Source organism: Danio rerio, chromosome 4 (assembly GCF_052040795.2).
Source record: "Danio rerio strain M-AB ecotype USA chromosome 4, GRCz13ab, whole genome shotgun sequence".
Lineage (NCBI taxonomy): Eukaryota > Metazoa > Chordata > Actinopteri > Cypriniformes > Danionidae > Danio > Danio rerio.
The window spans coordinates 1707443-1722544 of record NC_141024.2 but is presented as its reverse complement, the minus strand read 5'-3'; the positions used below and the strand labels follow the sequence as shown (position 1 = coordinate 1722544).

Sequence of the window (15102 nt, the reverse complement as noted above, 5' to 3'; positions counted from 1 at the left end):
TACCTTTTCGCAGCTGACTGCGCGCGCACAGCCGCAGGAGAAACATTAAATGATTAATAAATTATTAAAAGACTCAGTTAAATTTACTATATCATCGGAGAGAACAAAATGACATCTATACTGGCTGCAGAATATTTGTACGCCATTAGAAATGGTTATCAACTAATTTGCCTTATTTAAATAATTTACACTTTTTATTCTTGTAATTATTTCAATTTTTAGCAATATTGTCTATTTTTATTCCCTCTTTTTATTTATTACTCATTTGCTGTATAATTTATTAATTTAATGATGTTAATATATTACGTATATTACATACTTTATATCAACCCAGGCTCATTGTGGAAACCTTTCTGGAGGCCGCGAAATACATCCCGGGAGATCCCGATTTTGACCGCATTTTCGGATTTCTCCGCATTCTCACCCCATCACGAACTCGTTCGCTTTTATTTTTTTGGCTCGTGAATCTTATGAGCTCAGGGCTCTCTCCCGGGACAGCATCCCAAACAAGCTTTATGATCAATCATCAGCTAAATGTGAACTCTTGAAATAATTAATCAATGTATTTTGAAGTGCCAGCGATATCAGTATTGTGCGTGTTCATTATCACAAAATATTGAGCTATTGAATATCGGCATATGTCTAGTTTGGAGCAAGTGAAGGATGAAATTTTAGGGTGAACTCTCTAACCTTACAGGAAAATGTTCATAACTTTGTGAATGTTAGCTAAAGTTCTGGCTGTTCCCATCTAGCTGGGTTTGAGTTTCTCTTGTGCTCATTTGTTGCTGTTGGCCTGTTTTCAGACTTGAGAACTGATTTACCAGAGTAAGCTGATTGTCCGTATGCACTCTGCTCACGGCGTTTCAGCCCAGGAAAGAATTACATTTACACCAGACAATCTTAGCACAGCAGCAACGTATAGTCAAAAACGCACAATGATACTCGCCGTTTTACGGATGGTTTCTTGCATTACCACATCACATTACCTGTTAGCGTGGTGCATAGGTGGAAACTTCATTGAGATGGTGGAGTTCAGTGTGAAGTTTAATTTCACGCAATATATTCTGTTTCCTTTCATACTTTTATCCTATTCTCTCTGACAGACGGTGGTGTCTTTTAGCAGCAGTCTCTTTTTTTAGTCCCTGCAGTGACCTTGTATTAATAAGTGTGCATTCATTTGTTGTCTTGAATTAATGAGTGAATAAAAGCATTTTGTTTTAATTATTTTTAAGCCCAGTATTATTAGCCTCCTTCAGAAGTATTTTTTAGGATAGTCTACAGAGCAAACCACTGTTGTCCAATGACGCCTAATTAACCAAACTTTCCTAATTATCTAGTTAAGCCTTCAAATTACAGAAAATATCTTAAAATTATATATTTTGAAAAAAAATTGTAGAATAATATGTACCGTCATCATGGCAATGACAAAATAGTTTATACCACGAAATTAGTTATAAGAAATTGCTAGGAATAATATTAATAATACAAACTTGAATGAGTTTTTTATCATGCAATTTAAAAAAATAACAACATAATTTTGAGAGGTTTTAAATGCAATTTTCAAAAATAAAAGCCCAGAAATTACGAGACACAATTAACTTTTTTTATTTAGTGATGGAAAAAAGTGGCCATTCACACAGAATGTGTTTTTATTCTGTTGTGCTAATTTTAGCACTATACATTTTTAATCTCAATAATGAGTATGTTTACATTTAATCTGATTAAGGCAACCCGGGCTCATTGTGAAAAACGTAGCCCCACAGACGTTTCTGCGGACCGCGATTTACATCCCTTGAGGTACGTATTCGAGCGGTTTTTGTTTTCGGGGATCCGCGAGAGGCCGCTGTGCACGCTTTTTCACGTCTTGGGCGCCTCGGGAGCGCGCCCCGTTCGCGTCTGCGCCGTTCTCGCGCGAAAAGCCGCCGGATCGGCCGCCCTCCTCCTCCTCCTTTCCTAAACCCGAGCGACGGTTCGCAAAAGCCGTCCAGAAAAAAAAAAGCAAAAGCCCTCGTCTTTGATTTCGACCGCGTTTTCGGATCCCGCCGCGTCCTCGCCCTTATTTTTCGGATTCCGTTTTTCGTCTTACCTGATTTCCGGAACCGCTGTTCCCTGTACTCGATCCCGGTCGTCGTCCCCGCGGCCGGCTCGTCCTCCTCCGGGGCCTCCGCTCCGCCGACGCAACGCTGTGAGCTAAGCGGACAAACTGGTTGCATCGGGAAAGCCCTCCACTCGGAGGCGAGCCGTCGGCCGGCGAGCGTGAAGAGGAGGGGCGGAGCGGCGGCAAACCTCCCCGCAGCATTCGCTTGAAAAAAACTAAATGCGGCCTTACGTACCTCCGGCCACATGAATTGCGGTGTCCAGAAACGTCCGCGGGGCTACGTTTCCAGAATGAGCTTGGGTTGGATTAAGGTCATAATCGAACTAAAGAAAAATCGAATTAGGAATTGTGGAGTATGCTGATTTTAGTCGCATTATTGAAGTGCAACACAGACGTGTAAACACCTTAAACTATTACCGTCATGTAGGACTTTCCAAAGACATGCGGTACAGGTGAATTGGGTAAGCTAAAATTGTCCGTAGTGTATGGATGTTTCCCAGAGATGGGTTGCAGCTGGAAGGGCATCCGCTGCATAAAACGTATGCTGGATAAGTTGGCGGTTCATTCCGCTGTGGTGACCCCAGATTAAAAAAGGGACTAAGCAGAAAAGAGAATAAATGAATAAACTATTTTTAAAAATAAAACCTCATAAATTACAATATCAAAAGTCACAATTAATTGATTTTAGCACTATACAGTTTTAATCTCGATATTGTTATCCACCTTAAGATTTTGATTGTCTACAGAACAAACCACTACTGTTAAAATAAGTGTGCATTAATTTGTGAATTTTCCCAGTACATGTTTGCTGCTGGAAGGGCATCTGCTGCATAAAACATAAGCTGAAATAGTTGGCGGTTCATTCCGCTGTGGTGATCCCTGATAAATAATCGACTAAGCTGAAGGAAAATGAATGTCTGAACAATTCGTATATTGGAATTAATTTAATTAATTAAAAATGTTAAAAGAAATTTTAAGGTCAATACTACTAACCGATTGTCTACGATAAAAACCACTGTTTTCCAATAACTTGACTAAATTACCAAACTTTCCTAATTATACTAACCTAATTAACCTAGTTAAGCCTTTAAATATCTAAAAATGATATCTTGCAAAATAAATAGTGAAATGTTATGTACTGTCATCATAGCAAAGACAAATTAAATTAGTAATAAGAAATTGCTTGGAATAATATAAATATTAGAAATAATACAAACTTTCAATTTATAATTGTACACACAATTTCGACATCTAATGTCACAATTTTGAGAAAACAGTCAGATCTATGAGTTTTAGCATGCAATTCTAAGAAAAATATTGTTTAAAACAATTTTCAAGAATAAAACCCTATAAATTACAATAGCAAAAGTCACAATACATTTTTTTTTATTTAGTGATGAAAACAATCATATTCATATGAATGTGTTTTTGCTCCATTGTGTTGATTTTAGCGCTACATAAATGTGTTCAACTTTTGTTTCACACTTTCATCCTCATTTTCTTGCAGCATCAGTCTCTCTTTCTCGTCCCTGCATTGACCTTGCATTGATTTGCGTGCATTCATTTGTGATCTTTCCCAGTACTGGGTTGCGGCTGGAAGGGCATCCGCTGTGTAAAACATGCTAGAACAGTTGCTGGTTCATTCCGCTGTGGTGATCCCTGATAAATAAGGGACTAAGCCAAAGGAAAGTAAATGAATAAATAATTTGTGACTTTGAATTATGAGTGAATTAAAGCTTTTTTTTTTTTAAATAAGTTTTAAGATCAATATTACTAGCCAACTTTAATTGATTGTCTACAAAACAAACCACTGTTGTGCAATAACTTGCCTGATTAACCAAACTTTCCTAGTTAACTTAATTAACCTAGTTAAACCTTAAAAATATAGAAAATATCGTAAATTTATATTTAGAAAAATAAATATTAAAATATTATGTACTGTCATGGCAAAGACGAAAGAAATTAGTTATAACAAATTGTTAAAAGTAGCATAAAAATGAACAATAATACTAACTTTTAAAAAGTTTTTATCATGCAATTTTGAGAGAAAAAAAAGAGTTGTGAGTTTTAAACATTTACGAGAATAAAAACCCAGAAATTACGAAATAAAAAGTATCACTAATAAGTAATAACTTTTATTTAGTCATGGAAAGAAGAGGCCTTTCACACAGAATGTGTTGATTTTAGCACCAGTATGTAATATACTAAAGTCTTCACCTTTTGTTTCCTTTCATACTTTCATCCTGATTTTCCCTCTGAAAGTCTCTCAGCATCAGTCTCTCTTTCTCGTCCCTGCAGTGACCTTGTATTAATGAGTGTGTGATTACGAGTCAGTTGGGCTTTCAGCTCGCTGCCTCAGCGCAAATACACAAACAATCCCTCCCTCCACACACACACACACACACATATGCATTCAGTCTGTCGCTCTCACAGATACCATTAGCACGGCTCTAGTGGATATAGAAAGCTAGGGATAAAAAGAGAGAGGAAGCAAAAAGGTGGAATTAGGAACAAAAACCAAACTATTCCTCAGACTACAGGTACGTAACTTTAAACCTCTGTCTTGAATTTTAGAGCCGCTGTAATGCCGTGACTTTGACGCTAAAACAAGGTTTCAGGAAGAGCTTGTTGTTTTTTTCCTGGGAGAAAAACGTGCGCTCAGATCCTGCTCTTCAGCATCGTCTCTCTGTCGCTCTCGCTCTCTCGTTATTTCTGAAGTACGCCGGGGGATGAAAGGCTGAGATAAATGCTGTTTTTCTGCCGTCTGAGGCCTTCGCTGGTGCTCAGCAGCGGCCGACTGAACCGTGTCACTCCACTGTCTGGGTTTAAACCGTCAGAAATCTCTTCCTGTGTCAGGAAATCTGAGGTCAGCTGCTGTTTGTGACCTCAGAGTCATATAAAAGTAATGAAAGTGTTTCTGCTGTGTTGGTTGTTGGAGAGGATGATTGAAGCCCACAGGCTGAATCTCAAGAAAGCCTCAGATTGAATGCACATAGTATTTTGCGTTAAGAAATTTTGAATGCTCACTGGAAGTTGTGCTATTACTGTCATTTGTATTTTTACTTCACAGTGAAGTCATGTAAAAGTAATGAAAGTGTTTCTGCTTTGTGGTTGTCGAAGGGGAAGCTTGAGAAAACTTGCTGGAAATGTCATCATGAATGAAAGCTCACTAGAAGTTAGTTGATTGTACGATTACTGTCGTTTTATTTTACAGATAAGTACTGTAATGCAAATTGTTTAGTATTTTATTCATTTAATTTTCCTTCGGCTTAGTCCCTGATTTGTCTGGGCTCACCACAGCAGAATGAACCACCAATTACTTCAGCAAATACCCCTCTGGCCACAACCCAGTACTGGGAAAGTTTAATATTTTAACTTAATTATATATAATACTTTTTTTTTTGTGTTATTTAATGTTTATAATGTGCCGTTGCTCTTTGTGACCTCAGAGTCCTATAAAAGTAATGAAAGTAGTTCTGCTGTGTTCATTGAACAACAGAGGCTGAATCTCATGGAAAAATGTGAGGAATAATATTTCATTATTTTTAAATCATTTTTAATTTAATAGTATCACCTCAAATTTAAAGTATATAATATTTTGTGTTAAGAAAATATAGACCTAGTTTTATATTTTGTAGTATTAAACTGAATCATTCACTCATTCCAGATAGTTGTTTGTACTATTACTGTGATTTGTACACAAAGTACTGTAATGCAGTGTATTATATTATAATTAGATTTACAGTAATAATAGTTTTGAATATTTTTGTGTTGGAGTAAATGAATATGTTTAATTAATTTGAATTCTGATTTGCTTTATATTAAACTATTTTGATTACAGTCAATCAATCAAGATCAATTTTTATTAGATTAGTTTCTGTAGTATGTCATCTCTTGTATTAAAAATGATAAATATTATTTTTTATTATAATGTTCAGCCACTGTTTGTGACCTCACAGTCATAAAGTAATGAAAGTGTTTCTGCTGTGTGGTTTAAGGTAACATGCTGAAAATATCAAATTAAAAAAGTAAATATTATGTAATTAATAAGATTTTGAATGGTCACTAGAAGTTATTTGATAGTACTATTACTTTAATTTGTACTTTTATTTTATAGTAAAGTACTGAGAAAAAGGTTTTAGATTTTAATTTTAAATGTTTTAAATTTGTCTTTATTATAGATTTTATTATATTTGCTATGCATGAAAGGCAGTGTATCGTATTCAATATTTTTACAGTAATTATTAATTATATCTTTATTAATATGTTTACAAACAGCGTGAGTCATATAAAAGTCATGAGTTCAAGTTTTTGTTTTGTGATTCACCTCAAATTGAAAGCAAATAATATTTAATGTTAAGAAATTTTAAATGCTCACTGAAAGTTAGTTGATTGTGCTTTTTTCAAATTTTTATTTTACAATAAAGTATTGTAATGCAAAATGTTTTAGATTTTAAATGTCGAATTTGTCTTTATGATATTATATCATAGATTTTATTATATTTATAATATTTTTATTTATATTATATTAAATTTCCCAGAGATGGGTTGCGGCTGGAAGGGCATCCGCTGCGTAAAAACTTGCTGGATAAGTTGGCGGTTCATTTCGCTGTTGCGACCCTGGATTAATAAAGGGACTAAGCCAACAAGAAAATAAATGAACATTATATTAAATATTTGTGTTATATTAAACTTTATTTTGCATTACAGTAATTTTTATAGTAAAATTACAGTAATTTTTCTGATGTTTAATTTTCATTTGATTCTAATACTATTACTAATTACTAATATATATATATATATTTTTGCATTACAGTCATAAATATTATTTAATATTTTAAACTTAAGTTGGATTTTTAATTTGAAGTATTTAATATAATACTATTGATATGATAAGAAACCATTTTTGCATTACTGCAATTATAGATTACCTGTAAATACAATTAGCTTTCATCAAAATAATATAGAAAATATTGATTTACATTTTAAAAAATGGTATTTTGTTATTCTATATATTGTTAGCGTTAAAATAATTTAAATTTGTATATATAAAATTTTGTATACATTGTTAACAGATATTTCACAACAGATATGTGTAATTTAAAATCTTTTTTGTTTTCTTTTGATTTTAAGAGTGAAATTTCATATGTTCCAACCAATTTCCATGAGATTCACTCTAATATTTCTTGGTGTTTTTTCTTTACCTCTCGGATGGGATGATGTAAATGACATTGTTATTCAGGAAAGCGTGCACTTCCTGTACAAACTTCAAAGCGCTTCCTTGTAAAAGCATTTAAACAGGTTTGCTGTGGTCCAGCTTTTATCAGTCCGGCCCACATCTGTGTGTGAACATCCCCTCTGGGGCGACGGAGAGAGAGAGAGATCAAGTAAAAGAGCTGAACGCAGAGTGTTTTACCTTTCACCTTATCAGCATACATCTCATGCTCCTCCCTTCCTCGCAGTGACAGGTGAAAACCTTTCTGGAAATCTCTGCGGCTTACGTCTGCTGTTTTCTGCTGCTTCTTTTGAAAGCATCTTGTGCATGGGGGTGTGTTGTCTACATTCAGACATACACATATAGGGCATGTGTTTGGGGATGTGTGTGTTTTAGAGAGGCCGTTTTTCCCAGGGTGGTGTGTGTGAAGTGGGTCGTTCCTGACTGGAATGAGAATAAGCGGGGTGCCGTGCGACCCTGTGAGCTCTAAGCATCGGGCCTCAACGCCTTTGCTGTTGCCATAGTTATCGGTTAACCTATCAGAACCAGTCCTGCTCAACCGATCAGCCACATGTCTGCTGGTTTAACTGATACTGCTCCAGTTTTTGCACATTTGCACCAGGCATGTTCTTACACACACACACAAATTCATTATGCATTTATGAAGCGTGAGGGCGAGGGCAACACAGTGGCTCAGTGGTTAGCACTGTCGCCTCACTGCAAGAAGGTCACTGGTCCCGACTGGGCCAGTTGGCATTTCTTTGGAGTTTGCATGTTCTCACTGTGTCAGTGTGGGGGCTCCGGTTTCCCTAACAGTCCAACCACATATGTTATAGGCAGATTGAATAAACTAAATTGGCCTTAGTTTATGAGTGTGTGTGTTAATGAGTGTATATGGGTGTTTCCCAGTACTGTGTTACGGTTGGAAGGTCATCCCCTGCGTAAAAACGTAGGATGCAATAGTTGGTTTATTCCGCTGTGGCAACCCCTGATAAATAAGGGACTAAGTCAAAGCTAAATGAATATGAAGTGTGCCTCACACAGGTGAGTGGGCTTGACAAACCACCTGTAAAAACACTCTTAACTCCCCTCTCGAAAATAAAAACACTCCCTCATGCATTTAATTCTCTGAGCACACAATTTCTGTGTGTATTGCCTCTTAGTGTTGATTTGCAGAATCTCCTCAATTGTAGGTCGCTTTGGTCAAAAGTGTCTGCCAAATGACAATCTAAATGTCTCTTTGTGATTTTGCCCTGAAGTTTAATCAAGTTGTTGATTGTTAAAGGTGGAAAGTAAGGGATGCACAATGCTTAATGTTCTTACATTACTTACATCTTGCCATAGTTATTGGTTAATCCATCCAAACCAGTCCTGCTTAACTGATGTCATATTCTCCTGAAGTTAAATCAAGTTAAGCAAGCTAAACTGCCGCTCTAGGCAAAGACCGATCATGCCGCCCTCAACCCGAAAGTGACCGGTTATCAAAGTGAAGACCAGGTGGTGAGGGAGGTGTGGCGGACATAACTGATGACATGGGTGGTGAGGGTGATGTTTCGGACGCCGCCCTCTATATTCTGCCACCCTAGGCAGCTGCCTAGGTCGCCTCTATGGACGCGCCGGCCCTGGTTGTGACTCAATAATTAAGGTGGAAAGTAGGGCTGAACATTCCCCAATATTCCCCAATCTCGCCATAGTTATCGGTTAATCTATCAGTACCAGTCCTGCTTAGCTGATCAGCCACGTCATTTTGTCCTGAAGTTAAATCAAGTTGTTGACATCATTATGAAGGTAGGACTGCACAATGCCTTATTGTCTTACACTTTGCCATAGTTTTTGGTTAACCTATCAATACCTGTCTTGCTCAGCTGATCAGCAGCATATCTCTCTGTGATATTGTGCTGAAGTTAAATCAAGTTGTGCCTCCATTTTAAATGTGAAAAGTAGGGTTGTGCAATACCTAATTGTATTACATCTTGCCATAGTTTTTGGTTAACCTATCAAAACCAGTGCTGCTCAGGTGATGTTGCTTTCTTAAGTTAAATCAAGTTGTGACTCCATTGTTAAGGTGGAAAGTGGGGCTGCATAATGGAACCTTTTACAAGACTTATAACGCGTGTAACGGTCATCAGCATCTTAAATCCCTGAAAGTTTTTAATATTTAGATTTTTTAAAAATATTTTAACGCTCATATTTGTATTTATATATGTGTAATATAATCTTTGCATTAAAAAAAAGAATTATCGCTTGTGTGAGACATTTCTAATGCAGTGTATCGGGAAGGACAGTAAATTTGACATGATTCTCTGCTGGCTGCTGTCGCCAGTCTCACACTTTTTTTCCTTATTCTGAAAGTCTTGATAACACCATTGTGGAGTTTTTCTTTTATTATTGCAGCAAATAGGATTGTTCATTTTTTTTGTTGTACTCTCATTCACTGTGCTCTAAGTTTAACCACCTATGATGACTTCAGCTGCTGAGAAACACTGAAATATGAAAAGGGTCCATCATAAAAGTGCAAAGTAGGGATGCACAATAGTTTAATTATTTACATCTGTTTTTTATTCTAAATTGAATACTTTGCTTTTTGGCAAGTATTTTAACACATGCATGGTTTTACTTAATACTTTACTTGCTTATGAGAAAGTAAAAGTTGAATTTTTTTGTTATTATTTATTTTTGAACTTGTTTTTGTCTTTGACTTACTCTTGTTGTTTTTGTTTTTTTAGTTATTGTGACTTTCCCAGTGCTGGGTTGCGGCTGGAAGGGCATCCACTGTGTAAAACATTTGCCAAAGTAATTGGCTTATACTGAGAAAACTGAAACCTTAAAAAGGAAATAGCATCTCTAGGCCTTGTATTAACTGCTATGGCATGTTCTGTGTGAATGTCCCCTAATTAGTGCCTTACTGTAACCAATTAGGGATTCTTTGCACACTATAATTTGAGCTATAATGATTTACTTTTTAATAATCTGTCTAAATTTAAAAGGATTGCAGAGTTCAGTAAAATCATTGTATGAATTATGATGCTGTAATTATTTCCCACTGTTAATTAATGATAAACACTGGCAGCCAATCAGAATCCATCTTGCTATAAAGAGCGCTAAAGGGGCAGATGACTTTATATATATTAATTTATTTATTATTATTTATGACTAATACATTTTTTACATTATTTTTTGATTATTAGTGTTATAAATTGTATCATATAATATATACATTATTTGTTTTGCGCTTATAAAAAAACTGTTATAAAGAAAATATATATATTGTTAAAGTGCTTATGATAAACAATGTCATCATGCATCAACGTAAATGCTTATATAGTCATTATATATAATGCGTATGTGCCTTTTGCCGACTTTATTCCGCAATGTGCAGCATGCTGAAGATCTTTATGTACAGCACATAGACAGACTCTAATGAAAAACATAGGGAAACTGCTCTGAGATCAGCCGAGGTTGTCAGTGGAGATTAATCTTCCCTAGGTCTGGTCTAGTATGTGGGAACTGGTGGTTATACACACACTGGCGCACAAAAGCATGCTGGGAAGGGGTGCAGGGGGGGTTGTTGAATTTCTCTCTCTGTTCTGTTCGATTCCCTCTTTTCATTCAAGCAGCTTGAGGCCGCTTTCTCATACATTGGGTCGCTGAGGTGCAGGAGGCCGAAGGAAAATAACAGTCTTGCTTGTGTAAGGAACACACACACACACAGAGTTTAAATTCTCAGTGCGATGTTCCATGGAAACACACACACACTCAATGTTCCCTTTCCACCGGTTGCTCCCAGAGCTGCTGCTCAATGGGGAATATGTATATATAGATACAGTTTAAGTCAGAATTATTAGCCCTCCTGAATTATTACTGCCCCTGTATATTTATTTCCCCAATATCTGTTAAGCAGAAAGAAGATTTGGAGGCTTGTATCTGTGCATTGTGAAGTTTATCTGAGATTTCTGTGATGCTTCGGACTGATAGATTGACAGATTGAGAGATGAAGTCCAGCAGAGCTAATGCTGATGCAGGTCGCGGGTCATTTACACCCATTTACTCTTGCACTGAAACTCATTATGTGTTTTCATAGTGTCTAAATGCCTGGTTCACTCTGCCGGCTTCTGATTGGCTGTTTTCTCCCATGAGAGTGATAGAATGACCACTTTTGCTTGGAAATAATGATCAGTTAATCCGTGAAACTGCTTTTCCCGGCATGCATCCTGCCATGGGCTCACCCTGCTGGAAGGTGCAGAGTGTCAGCGGCAGGGGATTATTGATCTTCTCCAGATCAGACGAGAGGCGGCTCAGCATTCGTCTCATCTGGATCAGCCTGTCTCTTTTTTTTCTCTGTCTATCTGTCTTGGTGTCTGTCTGTTCTGCGGTTTTTGTCTGCCTGTCTGTCTTGCTGACTGTATGTCTGTCTAGTCAGCAAGACAGACAGTCAGCCAGTAAAACAGACTGATAAACAGTGAGTAAAGCAGACAGTCAGCTAGAGAGATAGGCAGCCAGCAAAACAGACAGACAGACATGCAGTAAAACAGATAGACAGTCAGCAAGATAGTCAGACCAACAGAAAGTGGGCAGAACACAGAGAAAGATAGACAGACAGCAAAACAGACAGACAAACTGACATACAGACAGACAGTAAGCAATATAGACAGACAGACGGGCAATCAGCAAGATAGACAGACAGACAGACAGACAGACGGGCAATCAGCAAGACAGACAGATAGACTGGCAGTCAGTAAAACATACAGAAAGACAGTCTGTCTGTTATGTTCTTTTTCTCTTTGCCTGTCTGTTTTGCTTTCGGTCTCTCCTGTCTGTCTAGGTGTCTGTCTTACTGACTGTACATCTGTCTGTCTGTATAGTCAGCAATAAAGACAGTCTGCTAGTCAGACAGATAGATAGGCAGTCAGTAAAACGGACAGAGACAGACAGACATGGACTCAGCAAGGCTGACATATCGACAGCAAGACAGACAGATAGATAGTCTGTCTTGCTGTATGTTATGTTCTATTTCTGTTTTGCTGGCTGTCTCTCCTGTCTGTCTGTCTGTCTGTCTGGCTGACTGTCTGTCTAGTCAGCAAGACAGACAGACAGTCAGTAAAACAGATTAATAGACAGTGAGTAAAGCAGACAGGCAGTCAGCTAGAGAGATAGACAGCAAAGGAGAAAGACAGCCAGCAAGACAGACATCCAGTTAAACAGATAGACAGTCAGCAAGATAGTCAAACTGACAGAAAGTGGGCAAACAGACAGATAGACAGGCAGCAAGACAGACAGATAGACAGTAAGCAATATAGATGGACAGTCAGCAAGGCAGACACAGACGGGCAGTCAGTAAAACAGAGAGTCGGCAAGACTGACAGTTGAACAGTCAAAACACAGACAGACAGTCAGCTAGACAGGAAGAAAGACAGACAGTCTGTCTTGCTGTCTGTCATGTTCTATTTCTGTTTGCCTGTCTGTCTTGGCGGCTGGCTGTTTTACTGACTGTCCATCTATCTGTCTTGCTGACTGTCTGTCTAGTAAGCGAGACAGTAAGAAAAAACAGACTGACAGACAGTAAGTAAAGCAGACAGACAGCTAAAAAGACAGACAGCAAAGCAGAAAGGCAGCCAGCAAGACAGACAGTTAGTAAAACAGATAAAAAAGATAGACTGACAGAAAGTGGGCAAAACAGACAGATAGACAGGCAGCAAGACGGACAGATAGACGTACAGACAGACAGATAGACACATGGACAGTCAGCAAGGCAGACACATAGACAGCAAGACAGACACAGACGAGCAGTCAGCAAGACAGAAAGATAGATGGGCAGTCAGTAGAACAGACAGACAGTCTGTCTTGCTGTCTGTCATGTTCTATTTCTGTTTGACCGTCTGTCTTGCTGGCTGTCTGTCTAGTTGTTTGTCTGTGTTTTGCTGACTGTCCATCTTTCTGTCTAACCTGCTAACTGTCGATCTGTCTGTTTTGCTGACTCTCTCCTGTCTGTCTGTGTGTTTTGCTGACTGTTCATCTGTCTGTCTGTCTGTCTATCTGTCTGTCTGTCTGTGTGTGTCTGCTAGGGTTTGTCAGTGCCGGTGGGAGTGCGGTGTTGTTTGTGTTTGTCTAATGAAGTGAGATGATTGTCTCTCAGCATGAAGTCACCCGAGACTGAAAGAAAAGAAGCGGTGAAGTAAGTGCAGTGATTGACAGATCCAGTCACTCAATGGCTGTTAATGAACACACATTAGTTCTGTTCAAAACACAGATACCAGGAGAACATTAGCGGGAAGAAACTCATCGAAACGGCTAAAAACTATTCAGATATATGTGCGTTTATATATTTCAAGACCTATTCTGTAGATCAAAACAGATGACAAACCGATGTATATGTTCTAAAAGATATACATTTTAATAAATATCTGCTAAAAATAGAAGTTAATTAATTAAAATAAATAATGATGGATTTAAATCAATAATGAAAATAATTATTTTAAAATTAAAACATAATAGAGGTGACACAGTGGCTCAGGGGTTAGCACTGTTGCCTCACAGCAAGATTGTCGCTTATTTGATTCCCAGATGGCGTTTCTGTGTGGAGTTTGCATTTTCTCCCCGTGTTGTCGTGGGTTTCCTCCGGGTGCTCCGGTTTCCACCATAGTCCAAACACATGCGCTATAGGGGAACTGAAGAGCTAAATTGGTCATAGTGTATGAGTGTGCATATTAGAGTGTATGGGTGTTTCCCAGTGATGGGTTGCAGCTGAAAGGGCATCCGCTGTGTAAAGCATATGCTGGGTAAGTTGGTGGTTGGATCCACTGTGGTGACCTCTGATGAATAAAGGGACTAAGCCTAAGGAAAATGAATGAAAAAATACATAATAAAATAAAAATAAATATAATTTACTGAATAATAAATGATAAAAAAAGTAAACATATTTAAAATAGATATAAATTAGAATAAATTACGCTTATTTTGTAGATTTCAAAATAGGATCGATAAAAAAACTGAATGAAAAGAAAATTGTGTTTTTTAAGAATGAAATTGAGTGTTCTGTGAACTTTACATTTAATTCAGTGTGTTAATTCAAGTGTTATTTAAATAAAACACTTTTTTACTGTTTTTATTTCAGATGTTTGCCCAGAGAACTTACTTATGTGTATATAGTTTAACTTAATGTTTTTTAGAATAAATGAATGTTTGAAACTTATACAAAAATATATAATTTTGTACAGGGGTGACGAAGTAGGTAGTGCTTCACAGCAAGAAGGTCACTGGTTCGAGCCTTGGCTGGTTCAGTTGGCATTTCTGTGTGAAGTTTGCATCTTCTCTTCGAGTCCGCCTGGGTTTCCTCTGGGTGCACCAGGTTCCCCCAAAAGTCCAAAGAAAGGTGGTACAGGTGAATTGGGTATGCTAAATTGTGAATGAGTGTGTATGGATGTTTCCCAGTGATGGGTTGCAGCTGGAAGGGCATCCGCTGCGTCATATATGTGCTGGATAAGTTAGCAGTTCATTCCGCTGTGGCGACCCCAGATTAATAAAGGGACTAAGCCGAAAAGAAAATGAATGAATTATATACAATTACATAAAAATATTATAAAACAATTTTTTTATATAAAAAATTATCAAAATAAAATTGAGTTCAAAAGTTTAATTACAAACCAACAAAAATAATTAATTAAATAATTATTAAAGTTATTTTTACCATCGCCTAAATCCTCATTAAAACCCAGCAGGATTTCTCCCTTGTATTCATGATAATCTCCATGACTTGCACCAATACAATATAGCAAACCACAGTGCAATCTCA

General features: G+C 37.3%; 1 protein-coding gene across 2 annotated transcripts in view; it reads left to right on the top strand.

The window, feature by feature from the left end:
* Nucleotides 1–15102, top strand: part of ptn (pleiotrophin) — a 120794-nt gene that overhangs the window by 54645 nt on the left and 51047 nt on the right. The window contains 1 exon segment of one of the 2 annotated variants that reach the window (NM_001003981.2): nt 4473–4638. The exons of the other annotated variant lie outside the window; for it this stretch is intronic. The gene's annotated coding sequence lies outside the window, so the exon portion shown is untranslated. 2 annotated transcript variants of the gene reach the window in all.